The 20,958-nt window shown below is 34.9% G+C and overlaps 2 long non-coding RNA genes across 3 annotated transcripts; one reads left to right on the forward strand and one right to left on the reverse strand.

Annotated features, from left to right (window-relative positions):
* Window positions 1-2,342: 2,342 nt before the first annotated feature.
* Window positions 2,343-9,179, reverse strand: LOC150103836 (uncharacterized). Of its 2 annotated transcripts, none has more exons than XR_016548704.1 (3): window positions 8,979-9,179; window positions 4,162-4,373; window positions 2,343-2,610 (listed from the first exon to the last, which is right to left on the reverse strand). It is a non-coding gene; the product is annotated as an uncharacterized LOC150103836 (long non-coding RNA). The 2 variants fall into 2 exon arrangements; XR_016548705.1 differs by lacking the exon at window positions 8,979-9,179 and adding an exon at window positions 7,894-8,106.
* A 5,535-nt stretch (window positions 9,180-14,714) lies between these two features.
* LOC150103837 (uncharacterized) lies at window positions 14,715-20,189 on the forward strand. Its single transcript, XR_016548690.1, has 3 exons — window positions 14,715-14,868; window positions 18,269-18,480; window positions 19,922-20,189. It is a non-coding gene; the product is annotated as an uncharacterized LOC150103837 (long non-coding RNA).
* Window positions 20,190-20,958: the final 769 nt, after the last annotated feature.

The raw sequence follows: 20,958 nt of genomic DNA on the forward strand, positions 1-20,958 counted from the left end.
CATCAACAACCCAAACGTCACCATCTCTTTTAATCACTAAGTCTGGCTTTCCTTGCAAGCTCGCATCCCACGTTTTGATATCTGTCATTCAGTCATGCTCTTATTCTATAATCCAAATCAATATTCTCCAATTTATGCAACAATCTACAATGTTGAATTCTGTCAAAAGTCTTAGCAAAATCCTAAAGTAGCATAGTGTATTCCATTCTTCTTCTCTAGTTCAATGAATACTATAGAATGTGAGCAAGTTGCTAAAAGATGACCTTCCCTTAGTAAACACATGCTGTTGCAAAGTAGAGATTCACTGTAAACCCATTTCTAAATGCGAGTCCTAACCAATTTTCCAAAATCTTCGCCACCACTCCTGACATACTAACTGATCGATAGTTGGATACATCTGTCTTTGTACCACCCTTGTGCAATAGGAATAGCCAGCTCAGCTGAACACACTTTTAGCGCCAGTGCTGATATCCCATCAGTCCCTTTTGCTGAATTCTAATCCAGTTTGTGCAAGAGCTCTAATACCTACCCTTAATACACCTGAGATTCTTCATCCACTAAACAGGTTGCAGTGACTCAATGTTCATATACACCAGGTGAATAATGTTTTGGCAAAATGGAGACACTCATTAGTTGAACAACCTCTTCAGCATCTGTCACCTTTACACTATTAGCATTCAGATGAGTTATTCTTTCATATTCATCCTTTCCTTTTCTTGCAGAAAAGGGACATTTTATTGTGCTACATTTGTACACTATCTGATCAAAAATATTCGGAGTTCTGCTCATCCAAACTTTTACTGTAATATGAAACGAATAATATGAATCTGGGTCCACTTTCTTTCTATAATAGCCTTCAATATTCTGGGAAGACTTTCTACTATATTTTTGCACGCTACTGTGGCAGTTTCCTTTCAGTCTTCCAGAATTGCATTAATGAAGTCGGTCACTGATGTTGGGCAATTTGACATACCTCGCAATTGGCGTTCCAATTCATCCGACTCTTGTTCGATCAGGACAGGGCTGTGGGAGCCAATAAAATTCTTCAGCACCCATCCCATTAAACCCTTCCCGTACAAACATTGCTTGAAGGAAAGAACATTGTCTATTCCGTGTTTAAACAGGAAGCGGCCTTAACCGAAGTCTTGTCGTAAAGCTGGAAACACAGAATCGTCTAAAATGTCATTGTAGGCCATAACTTTAAGAATCCTCGCCAGTGTAACTAGAGAACCCAGTTGAAACTCTTCATTACACTGGGGCGTTTCCGTTGGGTGCAAAGCAATGGTACTGAACTTGACATAGCCCTTGCTAACCGCTAGACTGGTGTGCCGGTTGACGGCTATGGAAACACATGTTTTTCTGCTTCCGACAAATAGTTTTACTGCTGAAGTTACTTGAAGACACATTTCGGATATCGGTAGCTACTATTTCAACCGAGGAGAGGATATTTTACACAGCACGCGCTTCAGTGCTAAGTGTTCAGTTATGGTACTTTATGCGAGCTATTTGGTCGCAGTGGTGTCGTTCTTGTTCTAATTCCTGCGACTGCTCTCCGAGGATTTTTCCTGATTAAAAGTTCAAGTTGAGCATGCGTGGAATGTTCGTGAGTGGTGGTGGATTATCTACAATCGCAAGAAAAACCATAATTTGCCGGTTGTTTTTCTGTTGTTTGAGGTGTGTTTCGTAAATAGGTATTGTGTGTAGTCTGGAAAGTCTAATATTTTCAGCTACAGAAGTACGAGCACTGCAATTATTATTATATGTGGACACAATAAGGAAACTTGCCACAATTACAGTATCTGAAATCATTTTTTTATTAGAAGTGGACCATTTTTATTCAAGAAATCGATTCGAAATCATTGATGCAATTTGGTTATAGCATTGCTGTTAAACTTTGTTCTTTTAATTAGACTAATAAGCGACAAAATTATTTTATATGCTCGTATTATAATAAACGACATCAATTTAAGGTAGACATATTCTCGTGGTTACCACCACAACGCTAAACAAGTGAAAGAATGAATCCTAGATAGAATTCTAGGCAATTACTAGACGTTTTCTGATTGCAGATGATTTTTATCTTCAGGTGTGAGATGACCATCCTCCTTACTGAAATCCTCGATTAGGATCCTCTGACTCTTAGTCTATCTATGTAAACAAGGCTATATATTTATGTGATTCGGACCAATGAAAAGTTTGTAACCTGCAGTACAATTATTAACCTTATTCAATAGTAGTCATTATAATTTTCAATTACCTTTGACCACACTTAAGTTAGAGTGGAGGTCTCACACATGACAACCGAATTCATCGTCCGTCTTAAAGAAAAACAAAAACAGTGCTTTGTTCTTTGGTATTTATTTTATTTTGATTTTCCAGTATTCGGGATAGAAAGAAATCATTCTGTATATTACAATAATTCATATATTTAAAAATGAATACACTAATTAATGTAACCGCCCTAACTAAGACATACACGCAAGAAATTCACATAAATTTACGAAGAAATTCATCTCCGCATTCACGTAAATAGTTAACGAAATCGTCTTTGTAACAAACAACCAGAATTCATTCAACTGATGGGAATCAGCATATAGTGCAGGATCCGTTCTGAAAAGATAAATAATCATATGAACTTAGAAAATGATGAAATTAGATTTACTAACACACTTAAGAAAATTGCATTTAGAAATATAATACATAGGATTCTGAAAGGCCACTTATTATATATTACAATATGTATAAGTATTATAATAGTATCTATATATTACTTATTTATATTATATTACTATACGGGAATGAACGCAGACAAGAACTTATCAGTAGCTCTTAATCAGAATGTTTATTAAGTGGCAAAGTCCACCCTGCAATTGCGGTCCTGAACTTCAATGCAGAAGAATAGTAATAAGCAATAAAGCAATAAAATGGATTAAACAAAAACAAACAATCACGAATAATAGCTCAAAAATTCCTTTTTTGACGGACAGAACAACATTATGTATACAATACCGCAGTGTACCTACGTGGAACCAATAATGTTTTTAGATGGAGGAGACTTAGAAATGCAGGGCAGGATAACTTGGGGCAGAGTGGAGATTGAACCAGAAGATGAAAAGTCAACTGATCTCCTCTCGGAAAAGGAAGCTGATGGATTTGTTTATATGTTTTCTTTTGAATGTATGGCAAAAGCATCTAAGGCTGTGGGATCAGAGAATTATGACTGTTAAATACTTTAGTTCTCTGGTGTATCACAATAAAAAAATAACTAACATACTCCATATGTTATTAAGTGGATTTCCAGCCATCCTTTATCGCACGAGTGTTGGGCTAATAAATAAACAGTAGAAGCTATTTTGTTATTAAAGGAATTAGGCAGAGCAGTATCAGTTCTCAGTTCTTTGGAAGTTCAGCCAGCATCTGGTCTCTTCCTTCAGCTGAAGACTTCACTTACAAATGAACTCAAGAATTATCAATAATTTCATGGTAAAAAAATCGAGTTTCCAGGAGAGGAAGCACTACTTAGCTTGGTCAAGGATCGACTAACTCACAAACTGGCTGAAAACAAAATCTCGAAAAACCTCTTCCAGTTGGTGACCGGAATTCAGCTTGTGTCGGTCTAGCGTTACGTAAACAGAAAAATGTTACGAATTTTGCTGTTTACGTAATTTACTGGTTGTACTAATAAATATGAGTGAAAATCTGTCAAATAAAAAATCAGGGAGATTTTCTATCAAATAAACTTCACCTGGACATTCTGCTGGGTTCCTTTCATTGAAGTGTAAATCAGCCGAACAATTTATAGCCACATTGTATTGCCTCTTTCTCTTATAAATCGGCGAATATTCTCACGAAATTTTGCAAAAAAGACATCCGCATATAAACATTAACCCAACGTTCAGTTTTCGTCTAGAGGGGAAAAAGCGATCCATCATTTTACACGAATCAAAGTTCATCTTTAATGACCAGACAGCACTCACTGTTCTGAAGCAGTTCGATAAACCAATTTCTAATTGGATGATAGCTAAACCTCTGAATATCGACTCAAAGAGATAGTGGTCCTTTCTAAGACTAGCGTTGTCCGTTTGTAATAATAAGAATTTAATATTATTGCTCGAATTTACTACATGTTAAAGGAACAGATTACTTAGGTTTCGTTCTTACATTGGAATCAGAAGAATCTTCCTTTTCTTTTTCCTGACTTGGTTTCTTGCTTCCCGATGACTCCTGCTTTGTCTTTTGATCTTTTTTGAAGTTCGAATAACGATCCTCCCTGTCTGGAACTAAAGAAGACCTGTTGTGCGTCCCTGTAGTATTTATAACTGCATCTTTTATTGCTTTTAACAAATCATCCATCGTAAACTTTTGTTGAAAACCTAAAAATCATACAAAAAATACTCGGAGTTATTTCTTTATCATTGCTATATTAGCTATTAATTGTAAGATGAGATAATCTATGAGGAATGTTTAATATCACCTGGACGCTTAACGTATCAGCCCAAATAGAGTGAAATGTTATTCTTCGAAACTTCCAATTTTTGAATTTGTGAACAGAATTCCTTGTGGCAGAAAAAAATCAATTAACATGAAAAATGAGATATTAGGTGAGGAAAATCAGAGATATTTAACTTCCAGAATGTACTGAAATTAATTAAGAATTATATTCTTAACAATACGGAATATCCTACGAGACAGAGATCGGCAATAGAATCCCATTGATCCATAAGAAACAGTAAGAATAGTAAGCAGATCCAGAGGAATACATGTAAAGTGGAATTATTATAAGAAAATAATATTCAAGAAAACAGCACACTCGTAAGAATACTCTAAATGTGTAAGGCTGAAAAATGTGGTAAACTCATTGTAGCTAAACCATATGCAAAAACTTGGGGGATTATAATAGTAGAATTCAGCAGATTAAAACTAAAACTAAACTGAACAGAATAAGATTACACTGGGAAAAAAATGAAAGTACTGTTAAGTGACCATTCTAAAGGCATGATGGGGTAGTTTCAGAAATAACTGAATTTACAGGCTGCAACAGATGAAAAGCTGTTGGGAATTGAAGGAATAAAAAAAAATTCGAGAAGTGGCATTAATAACCTCAATATACAAAAATCATAGATACAGAGATATTTTATGTTCATCCTACCATGTGAACCTCACGTATATAAGTGGGCCAAGATTTAAACACGCGGAAGTATGACACTCACTAACTTCCTTGCCCATAGTGGAATGCGAAGGTATTGATTACAGAGTGGAGACCTTATCCAACTGGTTAAGCCTGGTTTCATTCGTAGCAAGAAAACGTACGTAGGATCACAGCTTTACTATAAAGAAACTCAGTGAAAAAAAAAAAAAAAGAATTTCGAAGCGAAATAGGTTTGTCATACAGATATCGAAGTGCCTCCGTACCTCAGTCTGTGTAGACTGACTTTGGTCGGAAAGACCTAGGTTCGATTCCCGTCCATCAGGTGAAGAACATTTATCCAGTCTCTTTCGACAAAAGGTGAGTTAGTCGGTCATACGGTAGTGGGGATTTTTCACCCGTAAACTTCGTACCCTAGAACAGGCAAACTGGCCTGTGAACACACACGCATCTACAGACCTAGGGCAAACCGGGAGGCATAGGACTAACCACTTTATCCTCGAAGTGTTCGCGGTTTCGAATAGTACTACGCCATGCCCAATAGGAAAGTAGTATAATAGGCCTATTATACGAGAAAGGAAGAAGAGGATATCGAAAAAAGCTTTATTATTACGTGACACCTCCGGGGAGTTCAAAAACTCATAGAGGGAGCGCACCTACTCTACAACTCTCTGTCTCCACCAACACATATCTCACAGACAATCACAAACATCCATGCTCACGGCGGGATTCGAACCCGCAGCATTTTGGCTGGGGAGCAGATACGCTAAACCAGTGGTTCTCAAAGGGTGAGCCATAGAAGATTTCCGGGTGCGCCCTGTGGTATTCCAGACAAATATGTGTCCAGATATAAAAATAAATAGAGTTACTCTATTATACCTTTTCATTACGGATATACTTCTCTTTTTGTCAACACATCATTATTATGTTAATTGACAGCGGTTTTTCTTGCAAAGAGAACAAGAATATGGTTTGTTCTTGTTGTGTATATTACTTATTTTAAAAGTGTTGGAAGTGGATGTTATGTGCATATTACTTATTTTCAGATAAATACACCCAAATAAAATGGATAGATTTCTCAAAAAGAAGCGTGATAATATTGAACAATCAGATTCTCGAAGTGAGCAAAAGTTAAGTGCAAGTAAGAAAGCAAAATCGCGGCCTACTCGCAAATATAATGAAAGTTATTTAAGCTTTGGTTTCACTTGAACGCCATCTACCGCCTACCACCATTAGTATTTCCACACACAATCACAAGCATCCCATCCATGCCCACAACGGGATTCGAACCCGCAGCCTTTTGATGAAGGGCGTATATGCTAACCACTCGGCAGGCCAGGCCGACATACGCGAGAAAAAAAGTGACAAAACAAAATCGGTTTCCGATTATCGTCTTTAAGAATGATTTATGAAGAAACGCGACAAAAGGTGAAAATTTTCATCTTTATATCCCTTATAGGAGGATCTACGAATTAAAATTAAAAAAAAAAAAGGCGAGAAATAACAAAGCAATCGATTTCTCTCTCTCTCTCTCTCTCTCTCTCCCTCTCTCCACTACATGATTAGAAACATTATTGTACCATAATGAAACATGAGCGAAGTCCTAATTAAAATCATAATCAAATACAGACTGAGAGCCTAAGCTGTAATAATGGAAGGTGTTCAGAACATAGAAGATATGGCAAAATAAAACAAGCTATCAGACTTAATCGTTGACTAAAACTTTTTAAAAAAATGACCAAATTTGGTATTCTGCTGATGAACAGAATGCCACTTCACTTTGGGCAACCAGGTTAGAACAGAGAATGACCTCGAATAAAACAGCAAAACGTGATGTGATGTAGAACATAAAAGCAACAGGAATGGAGTGAAAAGAGAAAAATAACAGACATGAAAAACAATTATTCATTTGAATAGAAGAGGGCCAGCTAAGTAAATAAATACGTTAGTAAGCGAAGGATTATCTCCTGTTAATTTCGGATTTAATTGCATTCACTTTCGATTTCTGTTTTACTGTTCACGTTTTTATGATTGTTATATAAAATGACAGTTTGGAATGAAAATTGCCATACATAAAACTAAAACAATGGCATTTTGTGGACAAACTCCAGTAGCAAAAAAGTTATTAATAATAAAATAATAGAACAGATAAATACTTTCAGTTATCTAGGATGAAATATCATATGAAGGAGAGAAAGACAAAATGAAAAACTTCAAAATGTTTGCAGATTATAGGCCTGATAAACAGAACCCTCAATCCAAATATAATCCAAAAAGAAACACGCTTGAAAATATACAATACTTTAGCAGTGCCTACATTTTATTATATGGCAGTGAAATTTGAGCAATAAACAAACAAGATAAACAAAGATAAATAAAAACAAGCGAAATTATTAACAAAAATGGATTGAACATGTAAACCGAATGGCCAACACTCCATATCTTAAAACAATTAATAAAATAAAAACCAATTGGACAGAGCGCCCCTAGAAATTTTGCCGCCCCTTCCTCCTTATTTTTCGTATAGTTTATGCCAATTTTGCCACCCCCCCCCAAAAAAAAAAAAAAAAATTATCGCCCCGTGCAAATGCACGCCTCTCATCGTCGGTAGAGTCGGCCCTGTAATTGGAAAGAGAAGGCCGGGTAGACCTCAAAAACGAGGATATTAGATGGATAATGAGATTGGAATAGACCAATATTGTCTGTATTCGTAATTAGCATACTGATGATGATATAAAATGACTTACCTCTTCTTGTAACTAGCTTGTTCCTGTGCTACGCCTTTTCTTTGGCAAAGTTTGAAGCTAAAAAGCACAGATTTATTTATCACGCTACTGCTTATATTTAGAATGAGTTTTCATGCAAACAAAGCAACTGACTCTTCACTTCCTTTGCTGTCAAGCGTTTGGTCCAATCGCAGCAGTTGAATACGTGTATGGGAAGAAGTGCGATTATTCACTTCGAGTGACGTCACATCACACCACACATGGGACAGCTAGGAAGTGATGTACCATTAGGAAAACGAAACTAACGTGCACCTCAAGAAGGAAATTCTTGAAACTATAGGGAGCAGCACTTGAAATTCAAGGAATATATTTCTGTGAAATAGAAACACGTAATTATAGCGAAAAAAAGTCTAAAATAACAACACGTGTTTAGACACGTGTTGTTATTCTATTCTCAGCTCCGGTAACAGAACTAGGTATAAAAAAAAATTATCCAGTTTACACGAATAGATAAATAATGTTTGTTTTAGAATAGAAATGACCTGGTTATAAACAATAATTTTCTAGATAACTATTCAAAAATAAATTTGGAATGCTGTAAACTGAAGGAGAAAACGCAAGATGCATTTAAAAAGTGATTGCAAGGAAAGTTGATAAGTGGTCACACAAAGAGTAAGTAGAATAGCATTATGAAAATTCTGCGAGAATTAAATGGTTCTTCATAAATGCGCTAAGATTACTTCTGTAGGAAAGAACAAAGGAAGAAATTTTAAAAAATAAAAATAAAAAAAGAACTCATCGGACTGAGAAAGTCAAAAGGTCAAGAAGACAGATCCCTTAACCTTTGTTAAGAAATCTCAACTTCTTGGAATCATGATATAATACTTAATAAGGACTCACAGGTATTTTCTTTAGCAATAATGAGTGTTCAATAAGGGACAGATCATCGCCATTTTTGTCCATCTCACTGATGGATGTTATTAAAAAAAAAAATTAAATCGATACAGTACACATGTCAGAATTAATTTTCACAGATGATCTCATTATTGCCCGTTCACCTGTTTATGAATGATATTTAAAATTCTTTCATATTTAAAATAACTTACCTTTTCGTTCAGTGATGTTTGAATCTCTAAATTACACTACGCTATCTCGCTGTTTATATTTAGAATGATTTTTCAAGCAGACGACACTTTCAACGAACTATCCGCTGCTATCAAACATTCTGTCCAATCGCAACAGTTGAATCTTGTGACAATGACGTCACACTTTGGCACGTGTAGGGAGATGTGGGATCACTGCTTGCAATCGAGTCGTATTACCCCACATGTGAAAGCCCAAGAAATAACGTAGCAGTAGGAAAACGAAAGTATCGTGACAAGGAAGCTTTTGTAACTATAGGGGGCAGCACTTGTCATTGAAATTCATAGAAGGATATGAACTGATTTCGACATATTTATATTTCTTACTTATTTTTTTTATGAATAATTAAAAATAAATTCTCTTGGCGAGTACATTTAGAGAAGATGAATGCTCTTAGCTAGAGTGTGAATTAAATAAAAAAAAAAGTAAAATTTAATTATTAAATCTTGAAGATAGGTACAGCATTTCGTCTATCAGCTGTCTTCAGTATTCTGACTTGTTTATATTTATTAAATCTACCATTTTTTTAATTTTTTTTTATGTACGTTGAATTTTAATTTTATTTTTTGTCACCAAAAACGTTTCAATACTTGGTCGTCTGTCATAAACAAATCTCAGCTTTTTATACTCTCACGAATTAGAAAACAAGTAATTTTATTGAAATATTTATGAATGTAACATCCAACTTTTTTTCTTTTTTTTTTTTATTTGAAAATGATTAACAATATTTACTGTGACCGGGATGTGTAGTGTGCCTCTTTACATCACGCTTACTCTGACAATCGAGTCTAAACAGAAAGGTATACTAGAGAGAGAGAGAGAGAGACAAGGAGACAACAAAGGAGATATTGGATGAGAGAAGAGGTCCATGAAATATAAGAGTAATGGGAAATGAATAGGCGTAAAGAAAGTGTGAAAGTTAGGAAAGAGAGATGAACGGAAGACATGAGACCGAGAAAGAGAAAATACGAAAACAAGAAGAAAAGATGGTGTAGGAAAATAAAGATAAAATGAAGCAATGTGGGGTGTCATTTAGGTAAGCAGATAAACACTTCTCTAACGAGAATTTCACAGCAATAGAGAGAGAGAGAGAGAGAGAGAAACGATGGTGATGAAGAAAGGACAAAATGTAGTGATGGATGAAAATCTTGAGAGCTATCTTGAGAAACAGAGTAAGTTGAACAGCAAAATATCTGACATCAATATTAGATACTGCGCAGGATAATTCGACGTGGGGGGAAGGAATAGTGCGTGGGAATCGCATGATATGCAAGAAGAGAGCTGGAATTTGGGCCCTATGCATCCTGGTGTGTCCTATTTCTGTAAATTCGTGTGTTCACGGGGCAGGTCTGCCTGTTTCGGGGACCAAAAAACCCGGGTTCCCGAGTGAAAAAAAACTTCCTACCTTCATTAAAGGTTCTTCCTAATGTCACTGACGGGAATCCAAACCAGATTTTTCCGACCAAATGGATTCGTCCATACCCACCGAGCTACGGAGGCTCATAAATTGTTAATAACTAAAATTATTTAAACGAAGTTATAAACAAAATGTGTCTCTTTGAATGGAACTGTTCTGTTAAAATTCTGAGTGGTTGACAGTACCATTGCGTTCCAACCGTGTGGATCGAACAACGCGGTTGAACTGTCTTCTACATTTCGGAATCGTTCGTATCTTAAATTGTCGCTGATGTACATGTTAAATGAACACGTTATACTTTTATATCATTTTTAGCAGTTGTGTTATGGATTATTAACAAATCTTGAAGGGTAATCTAATAATAATTAATATTGAAATATTTAATTAATATAAAACTGCACTTCAAGATCTCTCTCTTGCATTTCTTAAGTACTTTGATATGATCATTAAAAACGCAATGTTTTAAACGTACAATAGAACCGGATTTCACCAAACTAACCTCATCTCAATAGAAACAATGGCATTCTTCTCGTTAATTTTTTGTTATTATTAAAAAAGTTTAATTTCATAATTTCGTTTTTACTGTATACGTATTGAATTCATATAACTAAATTTATAAAATAAAATTTAAAAAAATCCGCTAACTCATTTTATTTCCTGTAATAGCCGACGACGTTTCAGACGAAACTTGAAAACTGACGTTCTATGTAACTTTCTGAACTATAAAATATTATTAGTATAAATTTCCTTTGTCTGAGAGGTGGGTGTTACTAAAATTTTAAAAGGGAGACGCAAGTATTGAAAGTTGGGAAACACTGGTGTAGACAACACATTCTTCAAATTTGAACACTTTTAATATAAACAAATAAAGGGCCTATCAATGGGAAATTCGATTTCTCTACACTGTCAAATATATACGTGTGATAATTTAAAAGATGGCCATTGATAAATGCCATTTCAAAGTTCAAAATATGATAAGGTATTTTGATAATATTTTCCTTGTCTTGTCTTGCAAACTTCGAAGGACACGCTTTATAATCTTGCAAATTTCTGAATAAGTTAAACTACAACGCACATTTCACAGAGTTAGCTGAAGAAAACAGCGCCCTTTATTTTCTGTATGTTCAAATCTCAATTAGGGATCATAACAAACTATCTTTTGCAGTATACACAGGGGGAAAAAAAATGAATGCTGGAAGATATTTACTTGCTACTTCTCACCACCATCATGCTGCATGAAGCGAGGTGCCTTAAAGATAGTCAGGGCAATGCATGTACAACATCCACTGACAAGAACAACAAAAGAAAAAAATGAAACGACTCACCTCATGGAAGTATTCTTAAATAATGGCTGTACGCCTAAAACTATCACTTCCATTTTACAAAGGCCACCATGTTTAGGAACCTATTCAAGAGAACATTAAACCAAAAAGGCTGCTGTTAATTTCCGTCATATAAAGAAAAGCCACAGATAAGATTGATGTAATGCTAAAGCCTTAATTTAAGTTGAGGTTTCAGTTGAAGGAGACTTTTAATACGAACTGAAAAAGTCTGTTGTTTGCGCCAATGACAAAGCTCTATGTGATGATAAGGGCTTCAAAAAATCTTCATTCATGATTAAAAGATCAGATGTACATGAAATTTTCTTCGCTTGCAATATCTGCTACGTCAGACAGAGGAATCTCGGGAATGATTCGCACGAAAGAACATATAAAGATGTACTATACGGCTGGCAAAAGTATCTGTGCTAGCATGATACTACCAAAACATGAGGCAACTCAAAAGAATACCATATATCGAATTCAACAGTTATCAATGCACTGAATTAGAAATTCAACAAAGCCGCTGAAATGATGCAACGTCGAACAGAGCGCAACAAGAATCAAGGTCTTATTTTAAGCTAACTTTCTTCAGCATACATTTTCGTCATCATAAACTTGATAAGTTGATAAGTGGTCACACAAAGAATAAGTAGAATTGTAAGTTATTTCAATGTCAATCGTACTCGCCATTTCTATTCCCAAGGTGGCTTAATCTCAATGAATTATCCTCAATAGTAACGGTTTGAGGAGCACTCAAAAGAACTTCAACATCTGCCCTGGCCAGCTCAATCACCTGACTTGAATGTCATCGACCACTGTGGGAAATTTTGGAGATCAGAGCGAGATGCAAATTCCCTCCCTCAACATTTCTAAATCAATTATCTGATATTCTGATCGATGAATGGTACAATATTCCACTGAATATTATCAAAATGTTATATGAATCTATTTCAAGACAGTTAACAGCTTTATTAAAAGAATGGCGGTCTCACACTTTATTAATAATGTAGCCGATTTCTCAGGTGTTCACATTATTTTGTTCAACTTCTGTATATTTATACAATGGCATAAAGTCTTCTAGATCAGTGCTTCCCAAACTTATGGTTGTAAAGGCCACGTTTGGAAAAATTAAAATATTTCACGGCCCCCATCGAAAAAAAAATCGCAATACAGACATATGTTATTATCATATTCATTGTATTTATAGTATTTATATTCAATACAATTTATATTCAGAATTTTGCTTTTGTAAGTTTTTTTTTTGTGTGTGTGTGCTTCTTATGAATACCTTTGTAATGAAACTTATATGAATAAGCATTTCTGTTGGGTCCTGCGCCTCCATATCTTTAAATGCTTATAAAAGACAAAGATAATTAGGACTTTACAATTTCATCCTTGGCTATTCGAAATATCTTATTTTGTGTATTTGAAACTTTCGAAAATGTGAAAACCCGTGCTACAACACACGCCCATGTCTTGTAGCACGTGCTTTGCAACAATGTTTTACATCCATGGCTTATCATTTGTCGTTGAAATCTCTTTAGCAGTTCAGCGATGTATACCCTCGTGATGGATGCTTGAAGACAAAAGTTAGAAATTGCTATAGATGGTATACAAGTTCAAAGTGCTCCCATTCGCCGTATTTATATTTGCTATAATGGATGGGTTTATCTATACATTTTAAGAATAAATAGATACTTTGGAAATGTTCTTATCTTTTATATGTGCCTCGCGCCCATGAATAATTCTAAATCTATAGTATATTAGTCCCTGTTTTTTTTGTTGTTGTTTTTTATTATTTTAAAAAATTTATTTTTGTATTTCTCTTCTTTCTTAATTTTTATATTATGCGTTAGTATTTAAATTATCCACATATTCGCTTCTGCTTTATAGATCAAGATTGTTTTCAATGAAATAAACTCCAGCACAGATATGTCACTGAGTCATTTGCAACTACAAGGTTAGATTCACTGTAGATGTTAGGAAATTCCGTTCTCCTCTCTAAGCGAACTCCATCAAGAAAAAGAAAATAAACATATACTTTAAATATATTTCAAGTATACATTAAAAACCAACCTAGCAAAATACATCACAAAAATAATTTAGAAATTCATTGTTTATTGTTCGGTGTTCCTTAGAATCTTTTTTAACAGCTTCTTTGGAGCAGGAAACCCTTTTCGAAATACGTATAAGACTCGGAACCTTAACTTCAGATGCAAAGGCCTTAAGAAGGTTCAGTAAATCCTGGTTGGCCCTCCAAATAGACTATGTAGTTATCTCTTCACTTTGACAATTGTGCATACTTTTCGAAGACAGAGGGGTTCTTGTCTCTCCAATGTTATAGGCCACACTGTTTTCCAGTTCCATTGATGAAAACCGTTACTATTGAGGATAATTCATTGAGATTAAGTCACCTTGGGTATAGAAATGGCGAGTACGATTGACATTGAAATAACTTACAATTCTACTTATTCTTTGTGTGACCACTTATCAACTTTCCTTGCAATCACCTTTTAAATGCATCTTGCGTTTTCTCCTTCAGTTTACAGTATTCCAAATTTATTTTTCAATATTTATCTAGAAAATTATTGTTTATAACCAGGTCATTCTATTCTAAAACAAACGTTATTAATCAATTAGTGTAAAATGAATAATTTTTTTATATCTAGTTCTGTTACCTGAGCTGAGAATAGTGTCTAAACACGTGTTGTTATTTTAGACTTTTTTTCGCTATAATTACGTGTTTCTTTTTCACAGAAATATATTCTTTGAATTTCAACAACAAGTGCTGCTCCCTATAGTTTAAAAATTTTCCTTGTTGAGGTGCACGTTAGTTTCGTTTTCCTAACGGTACATCACTTCTTGGCTGTCCCATGTGTGGTATGATGTGACGTCACTCGAACTGAATAATCGCACTTCTTCCCATACATGTATTCAACTGCTGCGATTGGACAAAATGCTTGACAGCAGAGGAAGTGAAGAGTCAGTTGCTTTGTTTGCATGAAAACTCATTCTAAATATAAGCAGTAGCGTGATAAATAAATCTGTGATTTTTAGCTTCAAACCTTGCCAAAGAAAAGGTGTAGCAGAGGAACAAGCTAGTTACAAGAAGAGGTAAGGCATTTTATATCATCATCATTATCATCATTACGCTAATTGAATAACAATATTGGTCTATTCCAATCTCATTATCCATCTAATAATCCTCGTTTTTGAGGTCTACCCGGCCTTTTCTTTCCAATTACAGAGGGCCGACAATGAGAGGCGTGTATTTGCAAGAGGCGACAAGTTTTTTTTTTTTTTCTTTTTTGGCGGGGGGCGACAAAATTGACATAAAGTATACGAAAAATAAGGAGGGAGGGGCGACAAAATTTCTAGGGGCACACTGTCCGATTGGTTTTTATTTTATTAATTGCTTTCAGATATCGAGTGTTGGCCATTCGGTTTACACGTTCTATCCATTTTTATTAATAATTGTTTAGATTTTCTTCTATTGATTTTGTTTTTAGTTCTTTTAAAATGTCTTCGTTCCTCTTTTTATCTAATAATGTATTTTGCAGTTCTTATAAATCTCATTTCGCTTATTTTTATTGTTTGTTTATTGCCCAAATTTTCCTTCCATATAATAAAATGTAGGTACTGCTAAAGTATTGTATATTTTCAAGCGTGTTTCTTTTTGTACTATATTTGGATTGAGGGTTCTATTTATCAGGCCTATAATCTGCAAACATTTTGAAGTTTTTAATTTTATATCTTTCTCTCCTTCATATGATATTTCATCCTAGATAACTGAAAGTATTTATCTGTTCTATTATTTTATTATTAATAACTATTTTGCTTCTAACTGGAGTTTGTCCACAAAATGCCATTGTTTTAGTTTTATGTATGGCAATTTTCATTCCAAACTGTCATTTTATATAACAATCATAAAAATCAGTAAAACAGAAATCGAAACTGAATGCTGTTAAATCCGATATTAACAGGAGATAATCCTTCGCTTATTAACTTATTTATTTACTTAGCTGGCCCTCTTCTATTCGAATGAGTAATTGTTTTTCATATCTGTTATTTTTCTCTTTTCACTCCATTCCTGTTGCTTTTATGTTCTACATCACATCACGTTTTGCTGTTTTATTCGAGGTCATTCTCTGTTCTAACCTGGTTGCCCCAAGTGAAGTGGCATTCTGTTCATCAGCAGAATACCAAATTTGGTCATTTTTTTAAAAGAGTTTTCGCCAAAGATCAAGTCTGATAGCTTCTGATAGCAAGTTCTGAAAATTTTCCATCATTACAGCTTAGGCTCTCAGTCTGTATTTGATTATGATTTTAATTAGGACTTCGTTCATGTTTTATTACGGTACATCAACGTTTATAATCATATAAGTGGAGAGAAAGAGAGAGAAATCGATTGCTTTGTTATTTCTCGCCTTTTTTTAAAAATTCTAATTCGTAGATCCTCCTATAAGGAATATAAAGATGAAAACTATAAGTTTTTCACCTTTTGTTGCGTTTCTTCATAAATCGTTCTTAAAGACAATAATCGGAAAATGATTTTGTTTTGTCACTTTTTTTTCTCATGTATTTCTAAATGCTCTCTTTAGTGTCTGGCATATTCACCGAGCTGCTTCGTTTCTTCCATTCTGGGCTAATCCTTTCACTGTGTTTGAAGCTTCTTTGTCACGCACATGAGACTTTCATGTGTGTGACAATTCTGTTTTTGAAGGTGTCATGCAGTTTTCTTTAATACTACTGATTCCCATTCCTTTTTTGACATCTCTAATTCCCGAAAGATATTTGTCCATTTCCCCCTTTAAATTTCCTAGATCTTACTTTATCAATAACGCATGCTGATGACACGTGTTTCCTGTCGAACATCCATTAACTCCACAAATTCCTGCAACATCCCATTAGCCATCCTAACATGTTTTCTACGAAATTTAAATTTGTTGAGATGCCCCTCTTAACGCAAGTTTCCATATTTCTTTTTATCGAACTAAAAGCTTTTTTTGCTGGCTTGGTTGGCCGAGTGATTAGCATATCCGCTCTCCAGCCGAAAGGATGCAGGTTCGAATCCCGCCATGGGCATGGATGTTTGTGATTGTCTGTGAGATATGTGTTGGTGGAGACAGAGAGTTGTAGAGTAGGTGCTCCCTCGATGAGTTTTTGGACCCGCAGGTGTCATGTAATAATAAAGCTTTATTCGATATCCTCTTCTTCCTTTCTCGTATAATAGGCCTATTATACTACTTGCCAATTGGGCATGGCGTATTACGATTCGAAACCGTGAACGCTTCGAGGATAAAGTGGTTAGTCCTATGCCTCCCGGTTTGCCCTATGTCTGTAGATGCGTGTGTGTTCACAGGCCAGTTTGCCTGTTTTAGGGTACAAAAAATCCAAGTTTACGGGTGAACAACCCTACTACCGTATGACCGACTAAATCAACTTTTGTCGAAAGAGACCGAATAAATATTATTCACCTGATGGACGGGAATCGAATCCAGGTCTTTCCGACCAAAGTCAGTCTATACAGACTGAGCTACGGAGGCACTTCGATATCTATATAAAACAAATGTATTTCGCTTCGAAATTCTTTTTTTTTTTTTTTTTTTCACTCAGTTTCTTCATAGTAAAGCTGCGATCCTACGTACGTTTTCTTGCTATGAATGAAATCAGGCTTAGCCAATTGGATAAGGTCTCCACTCTGTAATCAATAACTTAGCATTCCACTGTGGGCAAGGAATTAGTGAGTCTCATATCTTCCACGTGTTTAAATCTTAGCCCACTTATGTACGGGAGGTTCACAGTCTTTCGTGGAAGAATTAACATAAAATATCTCTTTATCTATGATTTTTGTATATTCAGGTTATTATTTCTGAAACTATCCCATCATGCCCTTAGAATGGTCACCTAACAGTACTTTCATTTTTTCCAGTGTAATCTTATTCTGCTTAGTTTTAGTTTTAATCTGCTGAATTCTACTATTATAATCCCCCAAACTCTTGCATATGGTTTAGCTGCAATACGTTTACCACATTTTTCAGCCTTACACATTTAGAGTAAGGCTACTTAGTTAGTTAGTTAGTAAGAATACTTACGAGTGTGCTGTTTTCTTGAATATTATTTTCTTATAATAATTCCACTTAAATGTATTCCTCTGAATTTCCTTATGGATCAATGGGATTCTGTTGCCGATCTCTGTCTCATAGGGTATTCGGTATTGTTAAGAATATAATTCTTAATTAATTTGAGTACATTCTGGCATTAAATATCTCTGATTTTCCTCACCTAATATCTCATTTTTCATGTTAATTGAAATTTTTTCTGCCACAAGGAATTCTGTTCACAAATTCAAAAATTGGAAGTCTCGAAGAATAACATTTCACTCTATTTGGGCTGATACGTTAAGCGTCCAGGTGATATTAAACATTCCTCATAGATTATCTCATCTTACAATTAATAGCTAATATAGCAATGATAAAGAAATAACTCCGAGTATTTTTTGTATGCTTTTTAGGTTTTCAACAAAAGTTTACGATGGATGATTTATTAAAAGCAATAAAAGATGCAGTTATAAATACTTCAGGGAGGCACAACAGGTCTTCCTTAGTTCCAGACAGGGAGGATCGTTATTCGAACTTCAAAAAAGATCAAAAGACAAAACAGGAGTCATCGGGTAGCAAGAAACCAAGTCATGAAAAAGAAAAGGAAGATTCTTCTGATTCCAATGTAAGAACGCAACCTAAGTAATCTGTTCCTTTATCATGTAGTAAATTCGAGCAATAATATTAAATTCTTATTATTACAAACAGACAACGCTAGTCTTAGAAAGGACCACGATCTCCTTGAGTCGATATTCAGAGGTTTAGCTATCATCCAATTAGAAACTGGTTTATCGAACTGCTTCAGAACAGCAAGTGCTGTCTGGTCATTAAAGATGAACTTTGATTCGTGTAAAATAATGGATCGCTTTTTCCCCTCTAGACGAAAACTGAACGTTGGGTTAATATTTATATGCGGATGTCTTTTTTTGCAAAATGTCTTGAGAATGTTCGCCGATTTATAAGAGAAAGAGGCAATACAAGGTGGCTATAAATTGTTCGGCTGATTTACACTTTCAATGAAAGGAACCCAGCAGAATGTCCAGGTGAAGTTTATTTGAAAGAAAATCTCCCTGATTTTTTATTTGACAGTCACCAACTGGAAGTGGTTTTTCGAGATTTTGTTTTCAGCCAGTTTGTGAGTTAGTCGATCCTTGACCAAGCTAAGTAGTGCTTCCTCTCCCGGAATCCCGAATTTTTTACCATGAAAATATTGATAATTCTTGAGTTCATCTGTAAGTGAAGCCTTCAGCTGGAGGAAGAGACCAGATGCTGGCTGAACTTCCAAAGAACTGAGAACTAATACAGCTCTGCCTAATTCCTTTAATAACAAAATACCTTCTACTGTTTATTTATTATTCCAACACTCGTGCGATAAAGGATGGCTGGAAATCCACTTACTAACATATGGAGTATGTTAGTTATTTTTTTATTGTGATACACCAGAGAACTAAATTATTTAAAAGACATAATGCTCTGACTTCACAGCAGTAGATGCTTCTGCCATACATTCAAAAGAAAACATATAAACAAATCCATCAGCTACTTTCCGAGAGGAGAGCAGCTGACCTTTCATCCTCCGGTTCAATCTGCACTCTGCCCTTAGTTATCCTGTCCTACATTTCTAAGTCTCATCCATCGAAAAACATTATTTTTTCCACGTAGGTACACTGCGGTATTGTATACATAATGTTGTTCTATCTGTCAAGAGGGGAATTTTTGAGCTATTATTCATGATTGTTTGTTTTTGTTTAATCCATTTTATTGCTTATTAGTATTCTTCTGTTGAAGTTCAGGACCTCAATTGCAGGGTGGACTTTGCCACTTAATAAAAATTCTGATTAAGGGCTACTGGTAAGTTCTTGTCTGCGGTCATTCCCGTATAGTAATATAATATAAATAAGTAATATATAGTTACTATTATAATACTTATACATATTGTAATATATAATAAGTGGCCTTTCAGAATCCTATGTAATATATTTCTAAATGCAATTATCTTAGTGTGTAGGAATTAGTAAATCTAATTTCATCATTTTCTAATTTCATATGATTATTTATCTTTTCAGAATGGATACTGCACTATATGCTGATTCCCATCAGTTGAATGAATTCTGGTTGTTTGTTACAAAGACGATTTCGTTAACGATTTAGGTGAATGCGGAAATGAATTTCTTCGTAAATTTATGCGAATTTCTTGGGTGTATGTCTTAGTTAGGGCGGTTACATTAATTAGTGTGTTCATTTTTAAATATAATGAATTATTGTAATATACAGAATGATTTTTTCTATCCCGACTATTGGAAAATCAAAATAAAATAAATACCAAAGAACAAAGCACTGTTTTTGTTGTTTTCTTTAAGACGGACGATGAATTCGGTTGTCATGTGTGAGACCTCCACTCTAACTTAACTGAGGTCAAAAGTAATTGAAAATTATCATAACCACTATTGAATAAGGTTAATAATTGTACTGCAGGTTACAAATCTTTCATTGGTCCGAATCACAAAAATATATAGCCTTTTTTACATAGATAGACTAAGAGTCAGAGGATCCTAATCGAGGATTTCAGTAAGCAGGATGGTCATCTCACACCTGAAGATAAAAATCCACTTCTAATAAAAAAATAATTTCAGATACTGTAATTGTGGCAAGTTTCCTTATTGTGTCCACATATAATAATAATTGCAGTGCTCGTACTTCTGTAGCTGAAAATATCAGAATTTCCAGACTACACACAATACCTATTTACGAAACAGACATCAAACTACGGAAAAACAACCGGCAAATTATGGTTTTTCTTGCGATTGTAGATAATCCACCACCACTCACGAACATTCCACGCATGCTCAACTTGGACTTTTAATCAGGAAAAGGCCTCAGAGAGCAGTCGCAGGAATTAGAGCGAGAACGACACGACTGCGACCAAATAGTTCGCATAAAGTACCATAATTGAACGCTTAGCACTGAAGCGCGTGCTGTGTAAAATAACCTGTCCTCAATTGAAATACTAGTTACCGATATCCGAAATGTGTCTTCAAGTAACTTCAGCAATTCAACTATTTGTCGGAAGCATAAAAACATGTGTTTCCATAGCCGTCAACTA

Source organism: Typopeltis vanoorti, chromosome 8, assembly GCF_054136105.1.
Source record: "Typopeltis vanoorti isolate ZY-2024b chromosome 8, IOZ_Tvanoo_1.0, whole genome shotgun sequence".
NCBI lineage: Eukaryota > Metazoa > Arthropoda > Arachnida > Uropygi > Thelyphonidae > Typopeltis > Typopeltis vanoorti.